At 35.1% G+C, this 26060-nt stretch overlaps 1 protein-coding gene across 1 annotated transcript in view; it reads left to right on the forward strand.

The window, feature by feature from the left end:
• Nucleotides 1-20231: 20231 nt before the first annotated feature.
• Nucleotides 20232-26060, forward strand: part of NLGN1 (neuroligin 1) — a 1061800-nt gene continuing 1055971 nt past the window's right edge. Inside the window, exon 1 of the mRNA XM_074298209.1 lies at nt 20232-20853. The gene's annotated coding sequence lies outside the window, so the exon portion shown is untranslated. The remainder of the gene's footprint in view (nt 20854-26060) is intronic.

A 26060-nucleotide genomic window follows, 5' to 3' on the forward strand; every position in this document is an offset into this window, starting at 1 on the left:
TACGTTTTGCTGAGTAGGTGATTTTTGGTTGTAATCCTAGCTCCTTCACCCTTTGTAATATTATATTTCAAATCTTCCAATCCTTTAATGCAGAAGCTGCTAAATCTTGTATTGTTCTGACTGTGGCTTCAATTGTTTCATTTTTGATGCTTGCAATATTTTCTCCTTGACCCGAGTTCTGGAATTTAGCTATAATATTCTTTGGAGTTTTTATCTTGGTATTTCTTTAAGGAGGTTATTGGTAGATTATTTCTATTTCTATATTATCCTCTGGTCTAGAATATCATGACAGTTGATAGATTCTTGAAAAATGATGTTTAGGCTGTTTTATTAATTTTTTTATTGTGGCTTTTAGGTAATCTGATGATTTTTTAATGATCTCTCCTGAATCTATTTTCCAGTTCAATTAGTTTACTAACAACACATTTCATGTTGTCTTCTGTTTTTCATTGTTCTGGTTTTTTTTATTGATTTCTCATTAGCTTTTATTTGCTCAATTCTAAATTTTAAGGAATTATTTTCTTTAATGAACTTTTGTACTTCCTTTTCCATTTGGTCAATTCAATTTTTAAGGGGTTTTTTCCTCAATGAATTTTTATACCTCTTTTTGTCATTTGGATTAGTCTGTTTGGACTAGTCTCTCCCTCCCTCCCTCCTTCTCTCCCTCTCTCCCTTCCTTCCTTCCTTCCTTCCTTCCTTCCTTCCTTCCTTCCTTCCTTCCTTCCTTCCTTCCTTCCTTCCTTCCTTCCTTCCTTCCTTCCTTCCTTCCTTCCTTCCTTTCTTTCTTTCTTTCTTTCTTTCTTTCTTTCTTTCTTTCTTTCTTTCTTTCTTTCTTTCTTTCTTTCTTTCTTTCTTTCTTTCTTTCTTTCTTTCTTTCTTTCTTTCTTTCTTTCTTTCTTTCTTCCTTCCTTCCTTCCTTTCTTCCTTTCTTCCTTTCTTTCTTTCTTCCTTTCTTTCTTTCTTCCTTTCTTTCTTCTTTTCCATTTTTCTTTTATATCCCACTTGCATTTCAACTTTTAATTCTTTGTCAAAATAGAACTCTGCTTCTAGGGTGTAGAATGAATTGTCTCAAGATTCAAAGGTTTTGTGCAGCTATTTTTCAGAGATACTTCTAAGGGACCTATAAATTTTCATTTCTCCCAAGGTATTATGATGTAAGGAGAGGTATATTACTCTCATGTCCTATCCTCTGGTCTAAGAATGACCACAGGCATTTATTTATTTATCTATCTATTTATTTATCTATCTATCTATCTATCTATCTATCTATCTATCTATTTATTTATTTATTTATTCATTCATTCATTCATTCATTCATTCATTTATTTATTTATTTATTTGCTTATTTATCTATCTATTTATTTATCTATCTATCTATCTATTTATTTTTCATTCATTCATTCATCTATCTATCTATCTATCTATTTATTTGTTTGTTTATTTATTTAGCTATCTATTTATTTATTTATTTATTTATTCAGTCATTTATTTATTTATTTTTTTATTCATTCATTCATTCATTTATTTATGTATTTATTTATTTATTTATTTGTTTATTTATTTATTCATTCATTTATTTATTCATTCATTCATTCATTCATTCATTCATTCATTTATTTATTTATTTATTTATTTATTTATTTATTTATTTATTGCATTGAAACTGTGATATGCTTCTCACCACACACGCAAATCTTGCTTCATTGTTGCTTCAGGTTCTTCTTGTCTCCCTTGGACTGCTGCCCAAGACTGTGACCTAGATCTGAATATAAGCAAAGTAATAGAGAGCTGTCTAACTGATAGCAAAGATACTCCTATAATCTCTTTTCTGATCAGTTGTTCAAGCCCCAGTCTGTGGACTGAGAGCTCTGGATGCAGCAGTGTCTCCCAAAGCTTGCTCTTGGTTTGCTGGGATTAGATCAGTGCTGGCACAATCTGTACTATACTATGCTCCCCTCTCACCCAGGTTCAAGAGATCTGCTACCCTTCTAAGTTGTTTTTGTCTGACACATTGTTTTACTTCATCCTTGTTTTGGTTTCTGTTGCTCCAGAAATTATTTTGTGCAATTATTTAAAGTGTTCAGAGAGGTGTTGAGGAAAGCTCATTGCCTTTTCTCTGTTATTTTGTCCTTGCCTAGACCAAATATTATTCAAAATTTTGTACATAGTGGACGTTTGGCAGTCTGGTTAAGTCTGTGGAATGCTACTCAGAATGTTTTTAAATGACTAAAATGTTGCATACAGAATTACAGTAGAAAACAATTATATTAATGTACAGTTATCAAAGTAATATTTCAAGGAAGATTGATAGGAGCAACTTAAGAGAATCCTTGATCTTTACTATTTACATTAGGGAAAAATGTCCTTACTGTTGTAAATCTTTCAGTTTCACAAAGAGCAAGTAATATAATATACTTACTTCTTTAGTTTGAAAGAAATTGCTGTTTCTTTTTTTTTCCTTTTAATTAAATAACATTTCTTTCTTTCTTTTATGGCCTCATGCATTAAGGACCAAGTTATATTTCTGTAATACAAAGTGAAAGTAGAATCACCAATCAGATGCTGCAGGTGATTTGATCTCAGTCTGACTTGATTATCTCTTTTCTCTCCTCCCTCCACATTTCCATTTTTTTATTCTTAAAACATATATATATATATACATGTATATATTATATTATCTTTATCACCTGAAATATATATATATATAATATATACATATATTATATATATGCATATGTATATGAATTCCATCTAAGGAGCCATCTTATAATATATAGAAAAAGAAAATGAGAAGAAAAAGTTCAGCAAAATCAACCAACATGTAAACAATTACAAACATTATATATATTATTCACTAATTTTAAATGCATGAAGAAGAATAAAATTTATTTCATCTTTTATGTTTTGGACCTTTAGTTTATGAATATAGTTATTATTGCAGTCATTATCTAAATTGCTTTCTTAGTTCACTTTTCATGAGTTTATGTAAGATTTCTCATATGCTTCTTTGGATTTTTCATAGTTATTATTCCTGAGAGCACAGTAATATATAATTATTGTTTTGTGCCAAAGTAGAAGATAGCAAAAAATAGATCACTTGGAATTAGTGCTCCATTATCCATCCCATGATATAATAGAAAAAATGAAATCTCACTAGAAAATAATCAGAGAAGAAAACAAGAAGAAAAGTTAATGAAAGTTAATGAAACTTCACTAATACTCTGTACTTTTTTATTTCATGAAATAAAAATAGCTCATTTGAAGGTGGGATGTAAAAATATCATCTAAATAGTGTAAATCTTTCATATTACAGCAGAAAAATCTGAATATTGTGATTCAAAAATTATACAGGAAAATTATTCAAAAATAGTATAAGTACATAGCAAATTGCATTTAAGTAGAAGGCACAGAACACTAACAGAAAGAAATCCAAAGGTTGACTCACTAATAAACATAATATTAAAAAACTAATTACACAGAATTATAAAATGAAAGAACAAATTTTTCAGACAATTTGTCTGAAACAACTTTTTTCTCATTTCAAGGAAAATCAATGATGCCTCTGTTTATAGGAAATTAAAGGTTGGAATATAATATCCTCAAAAGAAAAAAAAAATGATTGCCACCTCTCTTGCTTCAATGCTGAGCCTAAGTTCAAAGCAAATAATTGCACATTCAGTGGATTGATAGAATTCAACTAATTTTTTTTCAAAAGAATCTAGCAGTGATCTTGGTATTCAAATTGATCAAACACTTTCAGTTATAAATGAATGACTAAAATTTTAAATGTTTGTTTTCATGTTGCTAAGGTTAGAGTAATAAATGTGAAAAACAGAGTAATTTTGTTTTTATTCTCCTTTCAAAAAGTACCTAATACATTTTGAGAAACTCTCAGAAGTCTAGAGGAAAATTAGGTGCTAAATATTATAACCTACACAAAGTTATACACACAACTTATACAACTTATACATACATATTTAATAGGAGAAAATAGGTACAATTTAACCAAACCAATATTTACAAAGCTTTCTCTCTATATATTAACATCCTCAATGAAAAAAGAAAACAAAAAATAGAGCATATTAAAAGAAGATAACAATCTGCTACAAAAAGAACCTCATATGAAACATGAAAAGTGAAAAGGAGAGGATGGAAAAACATATTATACTTAGAGTGATTCCAAAAAAGTGGGAATTATGTTCATGATTTTACATAAACAAAAAGTTATTTGAACATTAACTTTATCAGTGTTCTTTGTCATTCAGGTTCATTTCAATTTCTCTTTCTATACTGGTCTCTTTCATGACAAAGAAAGTTAAGAAAACACAATCAATATAAAGTCTACAGTACAGTATATGGTAATATTTTGACTCAGTATGCCTTTCTTGATACTTCAAGGATTTGGTATATTCTTTACAAAATCATCTTTTGTTTACTTTGAATGTATTTCAGATATACTTATATGTGCATATGTTAAGCTTACCACTAGAATTTAATAGTTTTGAGTATATAGCCTATTTTATGTTTGCCTTTATATCTCCAGCATAGTGTCTGGTACATTGACTTAACAAATTTGTGGTTGTTTTTTGAATGATAGTTAGACTTTTGTCAGAGGTATGGAATAGAAACATTTTCCCCAATCTGAATCTTTTTTTTTAATCTGGATGCATTAATTTCATCTTGCAAAACAGTTTTATTTTATGTACCACAAATTTCCTTATTTTTGATGATTTTTTTCTACTCCAATCTAATTTTGAACTTTCCCCTTAATCAGAGCTTACCACTAGAATTTAATAGTTTTGAGTATATAGCCTATTTTATGTTTGCCTTTATATCTCCAGCATAGTGTCTGGTACATTGACTTAATAAATCTGTGGTTGTTTTTTGAATGATAGTTAGACTTTTGTCAGAGGTATGGAATAGAAACATTTTCCTCAATCTGAATCTTTTTTTTTTAATCTGGATGCATTAATTTCATCTTGCAAAACAGTTTTATTTTATGTACCACAAATTTCCTTATTTTTGGTGATTTTTTTTCTACTCCAATCTAGTTTTGAACTTTCCCCTTAATCAGATTTGTGAAAGAACTCTTGATTATCTTCTAATTTTTGTTCCGTGACTTAATGAGTTGAGATATTTCATTCAATGGAATTTATTGTGGAATTAGGAATTAGATGGGGCAAGTAAATAGTGCATTTGATAGAGTGCCCAACCCAGAGAGAGGAATATTCATCTTGGTGAGTTCAAATCTGACCTCAGGCATTGTGTGACCCAGACAAGGCATTTAACTCAATTTGCCTTAGTTTCCTCATCTGTAAAATGAACTAGAGAAGGAAATGCAAACCACTCCAGTATCTTTGCCAAGAAAATCCCAAATGACTTCACAAAGAATTGGTCATGATTGAAATGAGTGAACAAGAAAGGAATAAATCTTGATGTAAATTTAATTTTAATAGCTTACGTTTTAAATTTTCCCAGTAACTTATATTATATAAAATACATATCTTTACCAATAGTTTGTATTTTTAGATTGTTAGATTGATTGAACCTTAAAGAGTTCAGCATATTTGTTTCTGGTTTTTGCTTATCTAGTTTATTTCATTTATCCAACTTTCTAATATTTATCCAGTATAAGATATTGCATAGCATAGCCCCAAGTACAGCTCCTTCTTACTATAACACTTATTATCCTTACCTCCACTGGCTGAAAGCCATTATATTTCTTTCTTCCCAGAGGGTTTTCCAGAAATCTTTCAGGGACTGGGGATTCTAGAATCCAAGAAAATGCCACCAGCTCTCACTATTGATGTTCCTCCAAGTTTAGGGGATGCCCCACATCCCAGTTCTATTTAGCCATTGGCAAGTGACTTTTATAAAGAAAAAATTACTTTAAAGGTATCACAAATATGCAAATTTACTATACCACATATTGAGGTTATCCACCTCTCTGCTTATACCATTTAAGTCTCTAGAGAGGAATTAAAACAACAATTTAACTTAATTCCTAGATAGCATAGTCCTAATCCAAGTCACCCCCCCCCCATCCCTACTTGTGTTCCTGCCTGCTGGTTTCTGGTTGAAGTATCCTGACTATAGTTGTGTGACTCCATCATGGTTTGAACTCCTAGTTCCAGTGGGGATCACCACCAACACTTAAAACTTAGGATAAATGAAACACAACAGACTCAATTCTAAGCCTATTTCTCAAAACCAAGCTAAAAGAGGAGGAAGACATCCACCTTTTCCAGTTTAGTTAATGATATTCATCTATAAGTGAACTGTGTGCAAGAAAAAGAGAAGCCTACCTTACTCTGGACAGTTTTAAAGAGACAGACTCTTCCTACTATGCAGCCAATCAGAGGAAGTTATCTTCCATCTAGATGATGGGAGAAACAGTGAGAAAGAGGATATACCTCAATGTTAGATGTCCTAAGTATGGCAGAGAATAGGGCAAGCTTCCTTACACTATTTCTTCATTATATCTCCAAATTGTGTTTGAGATTTAATTCCTGAATCTTTTTTAGTCCAAAATTGTGATTTAATCATTGCAAAACTATTCTTGTAAGGAAACATCTGCCTACAGATCTGCAACTACTCTTCCGCTGGAAGGAGTTTTCAATCAATTTCCTGTGGCTTATGAAAGGTTAAATACTTTCCCCAGGTTCACATATGACACATTAGGGGTCAGAGACAAGATTTCCTGTCTCCAAAATGTCATTGTCTATTTTTCATGCCATACTGCTTCTCATGATGAGATTAGCCAAGAACAATGACTAGCCCACCAACTATTGGTTTCTTCTTATTTCTATAAAAAATATGTAGTTGGTTGGTTCTGTATTTGGACTGATATAAGTTCCATGTGTGTGTTTTGAGATTAATTCTAAGATATTTAACATATTTTGTTATTATCTCAAGTGTAATTTCTCATGCTATCTATTCCTCCAGAGATTTGTTAGTAATATATACAAGGACTGGTGATTTTTGTGGAAGTATCTGATATAATGATACTTTACTGAAGGGATTTCATTCAACTGAGTACATTTGTCTAGCATTTGTTCAGCATTTCTCAGGTACCAGACATTGTACTTGGCATTAGAAAGACAAAAACACAATAGTCTCTGTCCTTCAGGAACTTATACTATATTGGGGAAAACAGCACATAAACAAACAAAGTAAATAGACAGTAGAAGGAGAGGCTCCAGACCTGATCTTCCATTGGCACAGGGAATTCCCAGAAGAAAAAAGGTCTATATCTTCTCTCCAACTTGGTCATTTCCAGCTAAAAAAGTATGACCTTATGATCTCTAAAATAGTCATAATTATAGCAACCAACTTCACAGAGTTGTTGTGAGGATCAAATAAATAACATATAAAGGTGTGTTTTGTGCAAACACAGGGTTGTTGTGGGTTCTGATTATTATTATTATCATTATTAAATTTATTATATATAACTCTATATATTATATATAATATAAATATGTATATATAAACAAAATTATTTATTATTATTCCACTCAACCAAGCTTTTTCTCTACCATTTCAGTCTTGTCTCATGCATTCTGTATACTGCACTCTATGGTTCTAAAGATATAGAGATTGGACTTGGAATTTCATTGGTATAAATGACCCCTAATGAATAAAATTCCTTGTATCAATGAACGTTGACACCTTCCCTGCCATTTATAGTTTTGGGAAATTATTTGTGTACTGAGCAGTAAAGAGATTTATTCCAGGTCAGAGAATGAGCATGCATCAGAGGCAAGAATAGAAACCAGGTATTCCTAGATAGCTTTTAATTCATCATACCACTCTTCCCCTTAAATGTAAAAAGTATACAAAAGTTATTAGGGAAAAGTTTCTACCACTCAGAGAAATCAGGATAGATTGTTGGAAAGATATGACATTCAATCTCAGTTGAGAAAGAAGCAAGGTATTAATTGGCAGAGGTGAGGACATCATGCATTCTAGTCACAAGGATCGGCTTTATGCAAAGGCAAGGAGAGGAGAGAACATGCTGTAGCCCAGTTTGACAGAAATGTAAAATGTGTGAGGGAGGATAATTCATAATCATCCTGAAAAGATAAGTTCTTTTCATATTGTTTCAATTAAATTTTCATTAAGGGGGGAGATTTTATATCATCATATCATATGTAATAGATATAATTTTGCCTCATAAATGCTTATACTTACTTCAGTTTTCTTCCCATTATAATTATCATCTTCAGCCCATTGCCAAATTATACTAGAGACAATGAGAATGCTTCCTTTATCCCTGATTATACTGGGCAAGTTTTCAATGTTTGTCCATTAAAATTCACTAGTTCCTACACAGGTTTTTTGTTTTTTTTTTTTCCATTTTCAGCAGGAGATACTCTTTTATTCCGATGCTTTTTCATTTTTATGACATTACTGACTTCTACATATTTTTGCCTATTGATAAAATCATGTAATTTTGATTAATTTTTGTTATTAATACTATTTATTATGATTAGGGATAGGAATTTCATTCCTATATTTAATTCACATAGAGCATTCCAAAATAAGGAAATCCCCTCTCTCACTCCCTTCCTCCTTTCCCTTTCCTCCCTCCTTTCCCTCCTTCCTAACTCCCCTCCCTTTCTTCCTCCCTCCCTTCCTCTTTTAAGTACATGTGGATATATTGTTTTGTTTTATTTCCTAACAAGTCTTGATTTGCTTTGAGATCAAGACATCTGGATTCTCTTTTTGGGGGAGTTTTGCTTATCTGAGTAGTGCATATTTTTGTGTTTGATTATTATTCATGTTTCATTAAATTTTTAATTTTGTCAGTACATGGTGAATATTTTTGATACAATTACCATTTATTCATGATGAATTCACTTTCTCAAATATTAATTGTCATCTTGGTTCTTTCCTTTTTCTCTTTAAAATCACACTAGTTAATGGTTTATATATTTTTAGTATATTTCTTAAGTACCTTATTTATCAACTCAATAGTCTTTGTTTTCAGTTTTGTTCATCTCTTTAGTCTTTAGAATTTCTATTTTTCTTTAGAATTTCCACCTTTGTGATTACTTAGGAAAGAATAATTTGCTGATTTTCTGGTTTTATTAGTTGTGTGTTCAATTAATTCATACTTTGGTTCTTGTTTGCTATTAAAATTCTTCCTATGGACTACTTTATTTGCATTCTACAAATTTTGTCATGTTGTCTTATAGTAACCATTTTCCTTAATATGACTACTTATCTTTTTTATGGCTCATTCACTAATTAGAATTTTATTCTCTATTTGTTTTTTTTTCCATATATTTCTTATTTCTTATTATTTTACCATGTTTTTTTAAATAAAGCTTTCATTTTTCAGATAATTTGAATTTTGTGAATTATGTTTGCTAATATATGACAATTTTAACATAACTTCAGTATTATTATTTTATTATCTATGGTATTTTAAAGTATAATGCAGTTTTTCTATCTTTGTCCTTGATTGTGTCTCTTTTTACTCTCAACTTGTTTAGGATCTTGATTAAAACTTAATAAGTTGTGCTTCAACCTCTCATTGGAAGTGTACATGAATTTTCATGTCTTAAATGTTTGAAGTTTGATTTTTGCAAGCCTCTTTTATTTTATCAAAGAGTTTAACATTCAGGATTAAAATTGATTTTTCCTTCATCAAATAATTTTTATCATATATATTTCTTTTTTAAGAATCACCATTTGGCAATATCAAGTTGAATTACTTTATTATTAATATGAATTAAAAATTAAACTAATATCGTTATTATGATTACTAGCAACATTTTAATCAACATTATAGCCAATTTTCTTTTTCTACCCTTCTCTTCAACTGAATTTCCAAATCATTAGGTCTTACCCTCTCCTAACCATCATTCTTTTTTCAATGATTGCTAAAATTATCCTGAGTTTGATTTACTTGAAATAATTCTAACTCTCTCTTCTTAATGAATCATCCTTCTTGCCCTTCCTTATGCTATTCCATTCCATTTCTATTTTATTATATTTCTATTTACATAATCTTTTAAAAATGAAATTCCTTTTCAAGACCCAGATAAAAATGGTGTTCATATCCTCACCTGTGAAATTTTAATTAGAAGAAATAATACATTTTCCATTCTTCATCTAATTTCTTCTTCAGCGAATTTAGTTTTTTTTTCATATATAGACAAGAACTTTGGAATCTTTGAACCCTCATAGCATGAGAGACAGATGATAGTACTGTATACTCATTTTACCTATATTTTGATCTATTCAAATGTGTTTACTTTTTAATTTTGTCTTCTAGTGTATATACATTTCAAACATTTTGCCCAATTCTATTTTCCTCAAAAAGAATACATGGAATTAATTTGTTAAAATTATTTTATGGACATAAAGAAATCATAAAGTATTATAGGCAAAAATAATACATTCCTTGGGAACATAAAACAGTAATCAATAAAAGTAAGTTGAATAAAATGCATAGATCTAAATTGAATCTAAGTAATGACATTCTAAATAATGATTAGATGAAAAAATAAATCATAGAAGCAATAAATATTTTTTCCTTAGATAGTGAGAACAATAAGACAACAATATTTATGGGATGCAGCTAATGCAGTATTTAGAGGAAAATTTATATCTCTGAAGGCATATATAAATGAAATAAAAAGGATGAACATAACATCTTGAATTAGTTATTGAAAATTATCAAAATAAACACTCCAAATAAGCAAAAATATGTAATCTTTAGAGAAATTAAAGTGGAAATTGATTAAATTGAAAAAGGAAAAAAAATCTAAGACTGACACAAAATTAACAGAAGAAATAGAAAAAAGTATCAAAAAATCTAATATTCCAGTAAATCTTTGATGCCATCAGTGTGGTTTTCTCCAAAAAAAACAAAAACAAATAAAAAAAACTGCAGCTCACAGTTCATCTATCCCTACCCATACTCTATTTTTCTCATAGATGTTCTTTAATTTTGCAACAGAAAGTCAATTGACATGTTGGTAACTTACTAATTTTTTGAACACTCCAGGACCCATTGATAGCTGAACTCGGTGTATCACTCTTGCCAAGAAACCAGTCAGTGTTCTTCTGAATCATTCATGTGTTTCAGTGACCACAGACAGATTGTTGAGGGACCTTAGCAACCATTTAGTCCAATACCTTCATCTTATAATTTAGAAAATCAGATTCTAGTGAGTTTACATGACTTGTTTAATGCTGTTCATATGAATCAAGTGGTTGTAATTAAAGTCCTCTGACTTTAAATTTATTACTCTTTGTACTACACCACTGCTTTCCTAATTTCTTGGATGTCAGCCTTTATATTACTTCTCTTTCTTAATTCTCAAAATCACTATGGAGGGTCAAGGAAAAGGCCCATTATATAAACACCAAAAACTAGAAAGTAAAATTATCCTAATCAATTTTCAGATGAAATCACTATTTAATTAAAATAATTTAATTAATTACTAAAGAAATTAATTGTTGATTAATAGCTTCAGGAAAACTTTACTTGCAAAAATTATTACTGGTCCCATTACATTTGAACAAAAATGAAGAAAAATATCCTGAAAATTCTATAAAAACCACTACAAAATATACAAAATATTCACAAAGTAACCTACCAAAACACTACTATAACTTATATAACTACATAAAAATTTATGTAACTCTAAAATGTTTTACATTAATAAAATGAAGTCTATATAATGGTAAAGATATACATTGTTCATGGTTAGGATAAGCCAATGCAAGGAAGCGCTAAAATCTTAGTATATTTTTAAGCTACTAAAACCATTTAAAATTTTTGATATTGAGCTATCAAGGAATTGCTCAGATATCTTTTCCTTTCCTTTCCATCCCCTCTTAAAATACCATCTCCCCTTCAATATCTCTATTTTCCTTTTTCAGCACCATCAGCTCCCTTAGAAGACATTGAAGTTCTGAAGACAATTGTTTCTTCTTTCCCATTAGAGTATTAGAGTATTATTTATAATATAGAGTAATCATGTAACTCTTTTCAGCTGCTCAAACAATACAAGTTTATTTTTTTAATCTATTTGAACTTATCTACAGATATCTATATCTAAATTGATGTGTTTCAAAGTTTCTACTAAGATCTGTTCTTTCATTTTAAATTCTCAATGTTCTATTTCTTCCCTCTGTGGGAGCATAATTGGCTTTAAAAACTGTCATTTTTGATGTAGGATTATTTTATTTATATTTTAAAATAATCATCCCTTGACATTCATGGATTTCATATTATTTTGGTTATTCACAGGTTGGCCATTGATAAGTAAATAGGAATTTTTGGAGACTTATGGCAAAATATGAAAAATCACAGATGATGTGCATATGTAAAGACATTTTTAAAAATTAGTAAGTCAAGTGCATAAATACTGTATGTTATTAATCAATGTTATAATTTATTAACATTAACATACATACATAAACTTATTACAAACAATAAAATTTTATTAAACATCTCCTCTTTGTCTCTCTATTGTCCAGACTCAATTAGATGATTTTCTTTCACACTGATCATTGGATCTTTGGACATTTCATAGAAGGAAATCAATGAAACAGTTAGTTTTAGCTCTATCAACAGTTGTGAAGATTCTACATAATGTGTGAGATATTAATTTCTCTCCTCTAGACCCTGCAACTGTTCAGTGGTTGCTCTGTGTTGTTTTACTTGTTTTGTGTTAAATAATATAATCAAAAGTATTAACAATAAAGATGGAGGATTCTGGGAAAATGGCAGAAAATTTACATTGGTAAATTTCAATCTTTCTCGATTTCCTCCACAAATAGAACAAATTTGTGCCTGGGGCAAACATAGATTGGTGAATAATCAAGAAAACTTGGGGAAGAACTGGAATCCTCCTGATATGACCTGAGAAAATCCCAAGAAAATCTCCAGTCTGGGAATTAATTTATGCTAAGTGCAGACCTCTCCAGACTACCTCTGCAGAAGCTTCTATTGGGAGCCCTATGGCAAGATGGGTGTGGCTTGGAGCCTCAGTAAGAACCACAGAGATTTTTCACCTGTTGGACTGTGTCCAATAGGAATTTGAGTCTGGGAAGACTGAAGGAACTTCAGTTATTTGGGAACACTAGGCCTAGCTGTGCTGCTGAGACACAGCCCTGGAAGAAAAGGAACCAGCAAACCAGGAGTGCAGAAGCAGTGGGACAGGGATGTTTCTGGCTGTAGACACTTGAAAGAGGGTGGAGCTCTTGGTTTGGGGCTCCTGGTCAGAGTGGAAACGTGAAGGGAAGCTTGATGCACCATCCCCTACCCATCATTAGTAGTACTTACACCAATACCTCTTATTAAAAAAAATGAACCCCACCATTGGAACATTGGGAACAGGGAAGATTGGAGTTCATCTTCAGAAGAGGACACTTTAGTTAAAAAAAAACACAAAAACAAAAACAAAAAACTTTTACTCCAAATGGCTGCCTAGAGAGAATTTATTGAGGATCTCAAAAAATTATTCAAGAATCAAATGAGAGGCATTGAGGAAAAACTAAAGATAAAAACGTAAAACTATCCAAGAAGAACAAGAAAATTATGACAAGTCAACCAATTAGAAAAGGAGATACAGAGTCACAAAGATGAAAATAACTTTGAAAATTAGAGTTGGGCAAGGAGATACCAATGAAGCTATGAGGGATCAAGAGGTAACAGAATGAGTTATAAAAAATGAGAAAAGAGAAACAGAATGTTAAACATCTTATAAAAATGACAAATCTGGAGAACAGATCAAGAAAAGAAAATATAATAATTAGACTGCCAGAAAGTTGTGACCAAAAAGAGAATGGTGACACAATATTGCAGGAAACAACCCTAGAGATTTGCCTGGAGTGATAGAACATGAGGAGAAAGTAGAAATAGAAAAAAAATCCACCAATCATCATACATAGGAATATTTTTGCCAAATTTCAAAAACCCTAGGTCAAAGAGAAAATTTTGCAAGAAACAAGAAAAAAAAACAAACATTCAAATATGTTGGAGTTAGAATTGTACAAGACTTATAAGCAGCTATAATAAAAGACAAAAATCTGGGATCATATCTACAGACAAGCAAAATAACTAGGCCTGTGGCCAAAAATATCATATGCAGCAAAATTATCCTTAATTTTGAATGAGAAAAGGTGGACATTCAGTGAACTTGTAGGTTTTAAGGACTTTCTATCAACTAAACCTGAGCTTAACAGAAAATTTAACATAAAAGAACCAATATCAAAGATCACTTTTGAGGAACTTAACATCAACAAACTACTTAAACATAGACAAATCATGTATTGCTTTTCTTTGGTGAGAAATGTGTACTTTATATTTAAGATTTACACCAACAATAGGGTATCTCAAAAGAAAGATTGTCAGAGTAAAGGTAAAAATAGTAAAGGCGTCATACAAATGAGATACAGAAGCAGAATAGACACAGAGGCATTTGAGGGGGGAGGAGGGCTCAAAGTTCTGAAAACCTACTCTCACTGGGAATGGGTTCAATGGCAACACTACATATATACCATGAAGGGTATAGCATCCTCCAAAATCTATAAGAAATCAGGAGAGGGGAGGGAAGGAGACAAGAGAGTGATCCCTGGGTAGAGGGAGTTTAAGGAATAGTAAGCCAAGTCATGGAACAGAATTTAATGAGAGTCAGCTGGGATAGGAAAAACATGGGTGTGTATCTATCTATACACACATAAATATATATTTTCTTAACTGTAGCTTGCTTAGGGGTGGTAAGGATGAAAAGCAGATATGTGTGTATATATGTGCATGTATATATCTATATATGTATATATATACATGCATGTATATATATGCATGCATATATATATATAGTATAAAAGACTTCTATAAATTTTTTGTGTGTGCATAAATGTTCCTTTCCTTTAAAAAAAATCTCTTTAAGGATATATGCCTCCCTTCTCTCCTGCTCTTGTCCTCACTATCAAAGACCTTTTTTGTCTCTTTTACAACAGATAATTTGTAGCATTCCACCTTTCTCTTTCTAGTTCCTCCAATACATTCCTCTGTCACATCTTTATTTTAATTTTTTAGACATTATCTCTTTACACTGAATTCATAACTTTGCCCTCTATCTATATCTACTCCATATAACTGCCCTAAAAATGAGAACATTCTTAGGAGTTACAATATAATCCTCTCATGTAGGAATGTAAATAGATTAACTCTATTAAGTTCTTATGATTTTCCTTTCCTGAATGAATACCTCCTTATGCTTCTCCTAACATTTTTAATTGAAAGTCAAAATTTTTTTATTCAACTTTGGTCTTTTTATTATGAATGCTTGAAAGTTGTCTATTCCATTAAATGCTCATTTTTCCCTCTGAAAGATTATATTCAGTTTTTCTGGGTGATTCTTGGTGATTTCCTTTGTCCTCCAGAATATCATATTCCAAGCTTTTTGTTTCTTTAATGTAGAAACTGCTAAATCTTGTGTTATCCTGACTGTAGCTCTACTGTATCCATTCTTTCCGAATACTTGACATATTTCCTCCTTGACCTGGGAGTTCCACAATTTAGCTATAACATCCCTGGGAATTTTCATCTTGTGATCTCTTTCAAAAGGACATTGGTGGATTCTTTTCACTTTTAAATTACCTTCTGGTTCTAGAATAAGTTGATGATTTCTTGAAAGATAATGTCTAGGCTCTTTTTTTTTTTTTATCATGGCTCACAAGTAGACCAACAATTTATCTCTCCTACATCTCTTTTCCAGATCAGCTATTTATCCAGTGAGGTATTTTATATTGTTTTCTTTTTTTTTTTTCATCTTTGGTTTTGTTTTATTGTCTCTTGATTTCTCATGCAATCATTAGTTTCCCTTTACTGAAATCTAATTTTTTTTAAGGATTTATTTTCCTTCATGAGTTTTTATACCTCCTTTTCCTTTAGGGTGGTTTTTAAAGCATTCTTCTCTACATTAGCATTTTGTACTTTCTTTTGCATCACTCTTATTTCTCTTCCTAATCTTTCCTTTACCTTTTACTTTTGAGCTCTCCCATAGTGGAAACCCATTCTTATTTATCTTCAAGGCTTTAGATATAGGAACTTTGACTTTGTTATCTTCTTTTGAGTGTGTGTTTTGATTTTTCCTCACCTCCATAATAAATTTCCGAGGTCAGCATCTTGTTTCTGCTATTTGCTCATTTTACCAGCCTATTAACTGACTTTTAACTCTTTGTTAAACTGCTCTGTTTCCAGGATGGAGGGTGCACTGTCTCAAGCTTCATGGATTTTGTGCAGCTATTTTCAGAGAGCTAAGGAGAAGTGTGTTTACTACTCTTTTGATCTTTGAATGGTCACAAGCATTCTTTTCTACCCTGAAACTGTGAAAAGGGTCCCTGATCCACTAGGGCTGGAAATTCTAGTGTGTGAGTGCTCCTCCTTGCCTTGATCCAGTGAGCTACGACTGCCTCTTAATCTGACTATAGTAAAGCAACAGAATGCTGCCTCAGTACTAGTAAAGAGACCTTCTGATTAGCTATTATATTGTTTTCTCATTTGTTTGCTGAGACCTCTGCTGCTAGTGATTCAGTGGCTCCCAGGCCTGCTCGTGGTTTGCTGGTTTTCTAAAGCTCTTTCACTCTAGTGAGACAAACCTTTTCTGTCGACCTTACAAGCTGTCTTTGATGTCTGTAGGTTGAGAGATCTGGAAATTTCAATTGCTGCAACTGAGTTAGAGACCTCAAAGTCTGCTCCCAATTTACTAGGGCCAAAGCTATGCAACTCTGGCTTGCACCTGGACTCTGTTGTGCAACAGGCTTTTTCTACTGGATTCCTAAGTTGTCTTCAGCTGGAAAATTTTTCCATTTTGCTTTTTTTGTGGGTTCTGATGATTTAAATTGGCTTAAGATATTATTTAAAGGTATTCGGAAGGGTTCAGGGTGGAGTTCAGGATAGTTGCTACCTTTCCTTCATCATCTTGGCTCTGCCTCAAATCCAGTGATTCTTAAAACTTTCAAAAGAAGAAATTCAAGTGACCAACAATCCTGGAAAGAATTTCATCTCACTAATAACAGAAGAAATATAACCTAGAACAGTTATAAATTTTCATATACTGTCCAAACTCAGGGGTTTCTCATTAGAATATCCATCTAAGTCCAGATCTTCAGATCAGTTATTTCTGATTGTAGAGATCTCACGTGTCTTAATTTTGCTACTTTCTAACTTTGCTTTAACACACACACACACACACACATCACTGGATTCTCTCATTCCACATGCCCTCATGAGCATTGTTGTAAAGGATTTCCAGTTTCGGTTCCAACATGTATGTTTATCATTAAGATCTTAAATTTCATCCCTCATATCGTTCTAATTTTCTTTTTCTAGGCCTTCTAACTATCCACAAGGATCTTGTGTTCTTTCATTTTGTTTTTCTAAGTTGCCATCTTTTAGAATCACTCTCTTTTTTTTTGGAGTTTCCTCTTGGCACGCTCTTTGCAAAACTTTTTATTGTATTAAGAGACGTTATTTGCTTTGCAATTTTCTGTGAAAATTTCTTCATAGAAATTTATATTCTTTCTCTTAATTCATTTAAAAATTATTAATTGGTGTGTTTTTGGTTGTTTGGAGGTGATGAGGGGCAGACTCATGCAATCTTTCATTCAGCTATCTTGCCAAAAGTCTGGAACTCATTCGAAATAATGATCTTTATATTATAAATACAATATATAAAAAAAATGAAAATCATGACATTTAGTTTTTTAATGTCACCCTCTCTTCTTAAATTTAACTGACAGCACAAAGAAGGAAGCCTTTAGAGCCTAAAACTGACAAATCTTTTAATATTAACTTTGAAGTTCACTAACAGATTTTGCACAACTCTAAAACATTACTCATTTTACTCATTAAAAAAGTGGATGAGGGTGTTAATTTTCCTTTAGATATTCACAAATATTTGTCCTCAAGAAAGACAAACTCAGCCCCCACAATGGATGCCTAATATTTGTTGTAAACTATAAAGAGGAATCTAGCAAATCCACTTTAGGAAAAGAGGATAATAGACTGGATGTGACTTAGTTTTAGAAGAATTCAATTAAATATTCTTATTGCTATAAAGCTGAAATATGATTGGTGTAGTGGGTAGTCTTCTGATCTTGTAGCTAGGAAAAGTTAGTTTCAAATTTAGTCTCTGACATTAAAAGACATAACCCTTAAGTCATTTAACACTTCTGAGCTCCAGTTTCGTGATCCATAAAAAGGAGATAACCATATGTATAATAATACCAATAATAACAACTAAGTACTTATTTCTCCTAGGTTGTTGTTGGGCATAACGAGATTATCTAAGATGTTTCCAAACCTTTAATTTCCATACTAATTCTTTTTTTTTCTTCTTCCAAAAAAAAAAAAAACTACATCTTAAAGATTATAAAATATAATATAATGAAATATGTATTATTTATTAAAGTTATTTTTAAAAAACATGTCATTAGAAAGCCTGTAAACCTTAGAAAATCAGACTGATTCTCTTAATATTCTTACATCTTCGGTATATTATGTAAGCTTTTTGAGGGCAAGCGCTCCCCACCTTTTTTTCTGTGATTCCCTAATGGCTGACATTTTGGGTTGCAATGAAGAGATGTCTAATAAATGGTTGTTGGATTGGATTAGTCTGAATTGGCATGTTGGGGATTCTAAAACTGCAAGATTCCCTTACGAATGTGAACTGAAGGATTTTTTTTTTTAATGATATTGACAATTTTTTTTTCTTTTAAAGAAAAAAAATTTATATGTAGGTGAATGCTCACAAACATCCAGCAGTTATTTCTCGCTCATGCTTTTACCAAATTCGCAGTTGTGTAGATTCCTTTGAGCTGCCATAGAGTTGTTCAAAACTCTCATTCTTGAAGCTGGAGAAGGTGGGGCAGACAGGTGTAAAAGGTATCGGGATAGCCAAATGCTCAGGGCAGCCTGCATGGCTAAGCTGTGATTACCCAGATCCCTCCAGTCTGCTGCTGGATGGGGAGGGACCACTGAGTATAACGCTACTTCCCGACTACTCCCACAGAATCTTGCCCTCTGCCTATTAAGTGAGGGACTGACTTTGCCTCCAGAAGAACAAAATGAGGGAGTTTGGTGAAGGAAGGGTGAAATTAGATGATTTTTTTTTTTTTTTTTTTTACAGGGTCTCACAGGAAGTGGCTATTGGTTCGTCTCTTATCTTGACAAACAGACACCCAGAGCCACAAACACTCACATCCACACCCACGCGCAAAGAAGTAGAGGGGATCAGGAAACTTTCTGCGGAGGAGGCCTTCTGATAGATGTGGCCCTGGGTCGGTGCCCTTCTACGCATTTGTTTCTCCTAGTCTTTAGGTACACGTCACACGTGACGCTCAGAGCCCTTAACCCCTCGGTGCTGGCTCGCTGCCTTCTGGCTGCTGCTGCTGCTGCTGCTTCTGGCCAGTCGAGGCAGCAATTGGAGGAGAGGGTGTGGAGATCAATCGTGACCTCCTAAGGAGGCCAGGCCTCTCCCACTCCTATTCCAGAGCCCCTGTCCCCACGAGCGAGGGCAACATCAACCGGAGCCTATCCGTTTAGTCCCTGGGTGTACTCCCCACTCTTCCACGATCCCCCTCACTCCACGGAAAGCTGAGCTTAGGCAGACATGGGGTGTGGGCGGTGACACCGATCTGGGACTGTTTTTCTTTCTTTCTTTCTTTCTTTCTTTTTTTTTCTTTCTTTTTTAATAAATCCCTCTAGACTGGCCGTGTGGAGGCTCTTTCGTAGTCCAGATTCTGGCGCTCTGCATTGCTCCCGGGGTGTGTGTGTGTGTATGTGTGTGTGTGTGTGTGTGTGTGTGTGTGTGTGTGTGTGCACGCGCAGGCGCGCGCGTGGAGTGTGCTCCTCTCTATGTGTGCGCGCGCGTGTGTATGTGTGTGTATGTGTGTGTACGTGTGTGTCTGTCTGTCTACAGGTAGCAGCGGCCGCAGCAGGGAAGCGAGCGGAGGAAGTCCGCTAACTGCAGCAGCAGCAGTAGCAGCAGCAGTAGCAGCAGCAGTAGCAGCAGCAGTAGCAGCAGCAGTAGCAGCAGTAGCAGCAGCAGCCGCCGTCGCCGCCGCCGCCGCCGCCTCCAGCAGCAGCATCCTCAGCATCCCGGGCTCCTGCCTCCTCGCCGCTGCCGTCTTCGAGCGGGCGACTGCTCACTTTGGCGACGCTGCCTCCCAGCTCCCCAGTCAGAGCTTCATCCCGGCCGCCACCGCGCTCTCTCAAACTCGCCCAACGCCCCCTCTTGCGCGTGGAAAGCGGTGGCCAGACTCAAGCGGGGAGGGAGCGAGGGGGGGGTTGCGAGTTTGGCTTGCTTTGATTTCGCTCCCCCCAGTCTGCTGGGGGAATCCTGTCTCTGGCAGCAGGTCTCTGCTCGGCTTCGCGGTGCTTGCCAAGTTTCCCTCCCCTCCCCTCCGGTTTCCAGTTGCCAGCGACATTCTGGGGTCCTTTCCCGCTCCGGATTTCTGTCCAGATCGCGGCTCCCTAGCCCCAGCTTTCTCCTTCCCTCGCTCTGTGTCTCTGTCCCCCTCTCTCTGTCTGTCCGTCTGCCTCGATTTTAACTGAGCGACCGCCCAAACGTCCCCGGTGCCCCTCGGCATGCCCACGGGCAGCTTCCTCGCCTCGCCGTCTCGGGATCCGGAATGGCTCGGAGCTAATGGAGAACGAGGAGGACCGTGTTAATATCAGGCTCCGGCATCCGTTGTCGAGGGAAAGGGGCCCGAAGAATGGTGTAAGAGGCGGCCCTCCTTCAGCTCCCCTTTAAGCAGCACCGAGTACGAGGTGCCGGGAGGCTGCAGAGCAGGGACGCACGGGGCTGGTGGAGTGGCAAGGTAAGGCACCCCTTCCCTCCTCTCCTAGGCACCGATGGGCTCGTTCAGCTGCCTAGAACTTCTCCCCCTCTGGCTCTTCGCCTTCCTTGCCTTCTCCCCGTCACCACCCACCTGCCTCACTCCTCTTCCTCCTCTCCCCTTCCCCCTGGATTCTGGAGGGGATTATGAGTTTGAGAACGGGGGAGGGGGCACAAAATACAGACGCTCAGAGTTAAAAAAGAGGTTTCCCTTCACTTTGCAGCCCAGGATGATTCCCTTCTCCATTGCGTTTCTGGAAAGATTTTGGGGGAAAATCTTTTTTCTTTGCTTTCTGGATAACTTTATATTTCAAGCACTTTCCTGTCTCCCCCCTCCCCCGCCTTCATACTGCGTTTAACTTTAATGAACCGGCTAGTTTCCTTAAAACTGGAGTTAATTAAACAGGAATGCCTTTACATTTTAAAATAAGCATTACATTTCTCAGGGCACGGGCAAATGGTAGAAAAGCAGAATTTCTGTGAGTACAGCAAATTAATTTCACTGGGAAGTTATTTAAGAAAGAGTTCTCAGTCATGGAGCTGAATGAAGGGCTTAAAAAAGTAAATAGGACCTTTCTTTTCTAAAAGTCCACTATTATGCTGCAAATAAAAATCTTTATTATTTATTTATTTTGTTTTGTTTTGTTTTGTTTTTGAAAAGCCTCTTCTGGAGACATTTTCTGTCCCTGAAGTCATTCCAGGAGGTTAGGGACTTCACCTTCTTATCCACTGACTCACACCTCTCCCAGAAATCTTCCCACCCCCACTGGCTTTGGTGTTGCTCTATCATCTTTTCCTTGGCAGTTTGCAAATTATATGTTCTTGGTGGCCCCTCATTGGTTTGTCTTGATCCATCCTTGTTCTCATCCCTCTCTCTCTCTCTCTCTGACTCACTCTCTGTCTTTAAAAAAAAAAAATGTACGTCTATCTTTGTCTTTCTGTCTTTTATTTCTCAATCCCCTGCTATCTCTGTTTCTGTCTCTTTCTCTTTGTCTCTCTGTTTATCTGTCTCTGCTTTTCTGGCTGTCTCTGTCTTTGAGTGGATTCGATTCTTTCCATAGCTCAGCTTCCTCTTCCTGCTTTCCTCTCTCTCCCGAAATGGTTCTCCTTTTCCCTCTCCTTATCCATCTCTGCCTCTTCCCCCAAAACACACCTTTAGTTGATTGACCCTTTCCTCCGTATGAGGGAAGAGGAGAGCTTTGTCTGTGAGTGTGAAAGGGAAAAAAAAAAAAAGAAGGCGGCTGAGGAGGAGGAGGCTCTAGCATCCTTCTCTGACAGGGAACCAAGAGCTGGTGTTTGTCTGATTGAGCAGAGAGGGCACTGTGTTTATGTGGGAGAAGAGGTGATTAAGTGGGTTAGAATAGAGGGGAGGGAGTGAGGAGGGAAAGAAAAGAGAGTCAGTGCCCATGAGCTTGCTGGAGTGCCCCCCCCCCAACCTTCTATGTGCAGAAAGCCAGTTATCTATTGCAGATTTTGAGCTCTGTGTATAGGGGGACTAAGACCAAGTATTGCCCAGGAAAACCAGAGGACAGGCAACAAAATGAAAAGAAATGCGGACTGTGAGAGCAGGAAAAATTAGCTGGAGAAATGTTTAGATTTAGCCCGATGGAGGAAACAATACTGCTTCCAGAATAAAATTCTCCTCTGCACCACAGCCTACTTCTTGCCTTGTAATAAGCTGCATGCAGCCTGGGCTGGGCATTCTGGACAATTCTTGTTTCCCTTCTGCTCTCTGCTCCATTTCCCTTCAATCTGACTGGCAAAAGAAAGTTAGTCTGCAACCCCGAACATTTGCTGTGGGAAGGATTCCCATTTCCATCCTTGCCCAAAGAAAGATTACGCTCCCTAGAAGCCTTGTTATGAGCAATGGAGGCATTATTAAGCAATGAATGAGGTTCCTTAGGCACTAGCAGGTAATCCAAACATTTAAAATATTCTGTCCTGGCTCCTGCCTGCCTCAGCAGAATGCCTTGTGGTCTTGTGGGTGATGATGAAAAGGCACCTGCAGTGAATTCAAAATCATTTAGGCTGTGATTTTGAATTGGAAATCATTCATTCAGGATGGGGTGACGTCTTCAGTGTTTTAATGGTAGAGACAAATTCCAAGATTTGGGAATGCTGTTCTTAAGGCCTTGATATTCTTCAAGCATAATCAACACTTATTTGGCCCTTGTGAGGGCCCCCTTCTCTTTTTGTACTTCCTTGTCAATAATGATACCGGATTGTTGGGAAATAAGCATCCATTTAGCTGACTGTACATTACACTGCATTTTATGGATTTCTAATACTCATTTTTTCTTCTTTGTATACTAAAAATGTAGCAGACTGAATCTCACAAAAATGAAATGAGTTGTCATACTGGGAAAGTAAATTACAGCCTCTTCTACTATTTCTCCAAAAAAATTAATTGCACTCAATTATTAAAAGCTTCTTAGACATAAAAATGTCATCGATGAAAGGTGTAGATACATGTGTTTGAGTGTAAAACCTATAAAATGTCTCTGGATTTCAAGCAGGCATTGTAACCCAGTGAACATAGAGGCTATTCAAAAAGTGCTCAGGAGTAAGGGTCATCCGGGTATTTGAAATATTAAATGTTAAGTACATCAGTGTTAAGTTTACAATGCCCTTGGCAGAGACTGAGCCCAAGTGCACCTATCCAGCTGATTGGTTTTGTGATTCATGGGGAAAGGAGAAGGTAATCATCACTCTGCCTTCTGATTACATGCTTTGATTAAAAGAAGTCAATGTTTTCTCTAAGCCGGCTAGTCTGTTGTTAGCCTGTCCAATCCTCTTAAACCTAAGCAGGAACTGCAGTCCATCTTTCATTGGCGGTAGTGCTATAGAAAAAGCTTACAACATTCATCCTTTCGGTGACCACTCCCCCAACCCCATACATCTCCCCCCAACACACACATATACTCAGTACTTTCTGATAGCTTTCTGGTTTTTTTTTTCAACTAACAAAGCTGAATTCCCTTTGGGAAATGACTTCTCAACTCACACCCTGCTCTCCCCCAAGGAAATCCATCTGTATGAGTTGGGGGAAAAAGCCATCAGAAAGTAACAGATACATGGGGAGGGTTAAGCATAAGGGCATTAAGGAGCATCTTTTTATTTAGGTGTAGCACCTTCAAAGAAAAAAAATAAGACATAAAATTCCTTTGTAACACCTGAGAATGATTGCAGAAATAATTCAATTAATCAGTTTTGGCCAGGGAAGAGCTGTATTTCCCAGGTTCTCCTTATCTTGACTTTTATTAGTTTGAAAAGTAATCAGGAACAGGAGCTAGAAGATATTGTTAGCCATCAGTAGGCTCTTAATGTTTTGTTTAAAATGTACCTCACTCCATGTGCCATTGTTGTTCCACTTAATATTATTGGCATATTATTTATTGTGGGGAAGTATCATTATAAATAGCGGCACAATTTATCATGTGTCTCTGTGGGTTGCCATTTGTTCAACAAAATGCAATGATGAAAAGAAAATAAATTTGAGACAAAACAAAACCGTGTTGACTCAGTGAGAAGTTTGTTCCCATCAAAGAATTATTCCTTGAGTGATGATGAATCATGACATGTGACCATTCCTTCATGAGTTTTCACATTGTTACCATCTTGACAATATTTTAGGACAGTTAGAACTAACCCATGAGATACAGTTAGTACCCTTTCCATTCAATTCAGCAAAAATTTTATTAAGTGCCTCTTAAGTGCAATATCTATTGTTCAGGGATGCAGAGGGAAAAATGAAATAGCCATTGCCTTCAGGGACTTGCTGTTCTGCTGTATTCAAGTTGAGCAGTTTGTAAAGTTCAGTGTAATTTTGTTTGGATTCTGCTTGGTGCCCTAATAAAAAAAAAAAGCCTAAGTGATTTCCCCATGATCCCAGAATGAGGATGTGTCTGAAGAAAGATTTGAACCCAGGGATTATTGACTTCAGAACTGACCTCTCAGCTGAGCCACTCTGGTTCTTTTCTTGATCATGGATAAATACAATTCTTTTGTGGACATTTCACTGTGGAAGACATTGTGGCATAATAGATGCAGCCTTGTCTATGAGTTCAAGATCTGGGTTCACAATCAAGCCTCCATCTCCTACAAGGTGAGTAGTCATGGGACTCCATTTAACTTTGATGAGCCTCAATCGCTCAATCCACAAAATATGGATTTTAGTACTTATAGAAACTACTTCCTAGGCTTATTGTGGGACTGAAATAAAATAATATTTGCAAATTACATAACCAACTTTAAATGAATGTTTAAAAGTCCATTATAATTCCTTCCCCTTATGTGCCTTGAAAGATTTTTATTGTTTTAACCATGAGAGGGTACTACTCACTAGAGATTCACCCCAATAAATAGTAATGGCAGGTGTTCTTGGTCTTTAAGGGATTGTCCTTAATCTCATAGGCATTCTTTGCTACCCAATGCAAGAGAATCTGCTGGATTGACCAGCAAACACTCTTTGCACTAATAAAACTTGATATTTTCTTCTTAGCTCTGGTTCTTTTCTGGCTTGCAACACTTATTTCCTTAATAGAGAGTTTATTGTGGACTTATCCAACCAGATACTTCATTCATAAACACATATCCCAAAGGATTCTACCCCTCATTTGGTGCCAATTGTATTTTAATCTAAGTCATTCACAAAAAACCATAATGTATACTACTCTTCAATCACATTTGAAAGGAATAAAACCAAAGACATCAAGACAACCCAAGAAGATATTTCCTGTAAATATAAATATTCCCTATAGCTGACACTCACCCTCTTTGGTTGCTAAATAAGGCAGAAGTGAAGAAGTCTATTTTTCATCCCAGCCCATTATCAGAGGAAACTGGCAGATGACTACCCTTGGGACTTTTCCACTCGTGAAAATCTTCCTAAAGGATTGATGTCCTCACCAAGGAAGGTGACTTCAAAACTCAAGGTCCTTTCAGTTGGTCTTTTAAGATCAATAATTCTAAGCTCTGTCCTCTTTCTCTATCCCTAATATCTAGAATTTCCATTTTCCATACATTCACTACTTCTCTCAGGATCTAACTCATGTTCAAAGAAGGTTTTGCCTTGTTATTAAAGTCTTCTCGTAAGAAAATAGCAGGGAATCAATTAGTAGGCTAGCCCTTGTGATTTTATTTTTCTTTTTTAACATCATACTTAAAGTTTGTTGTCCTTTCTATGTGATG

Source organism: Sminthopsis crassicaudata, chromosome 3, assembly GCF_048593235.1.
Source record: "Sminthopsis crassicaudata isolate SCR6 chromosome 3, ASM4859323v1, whole genome shotgun sequence".
Classification (NCBI taxonomy): Eukaryota; Metazoa; Chordata; class Mammalia; order Dasyuromorphia; family Dasyuridae; genus Sminthopsis; species Sminthopsis crassicaudata.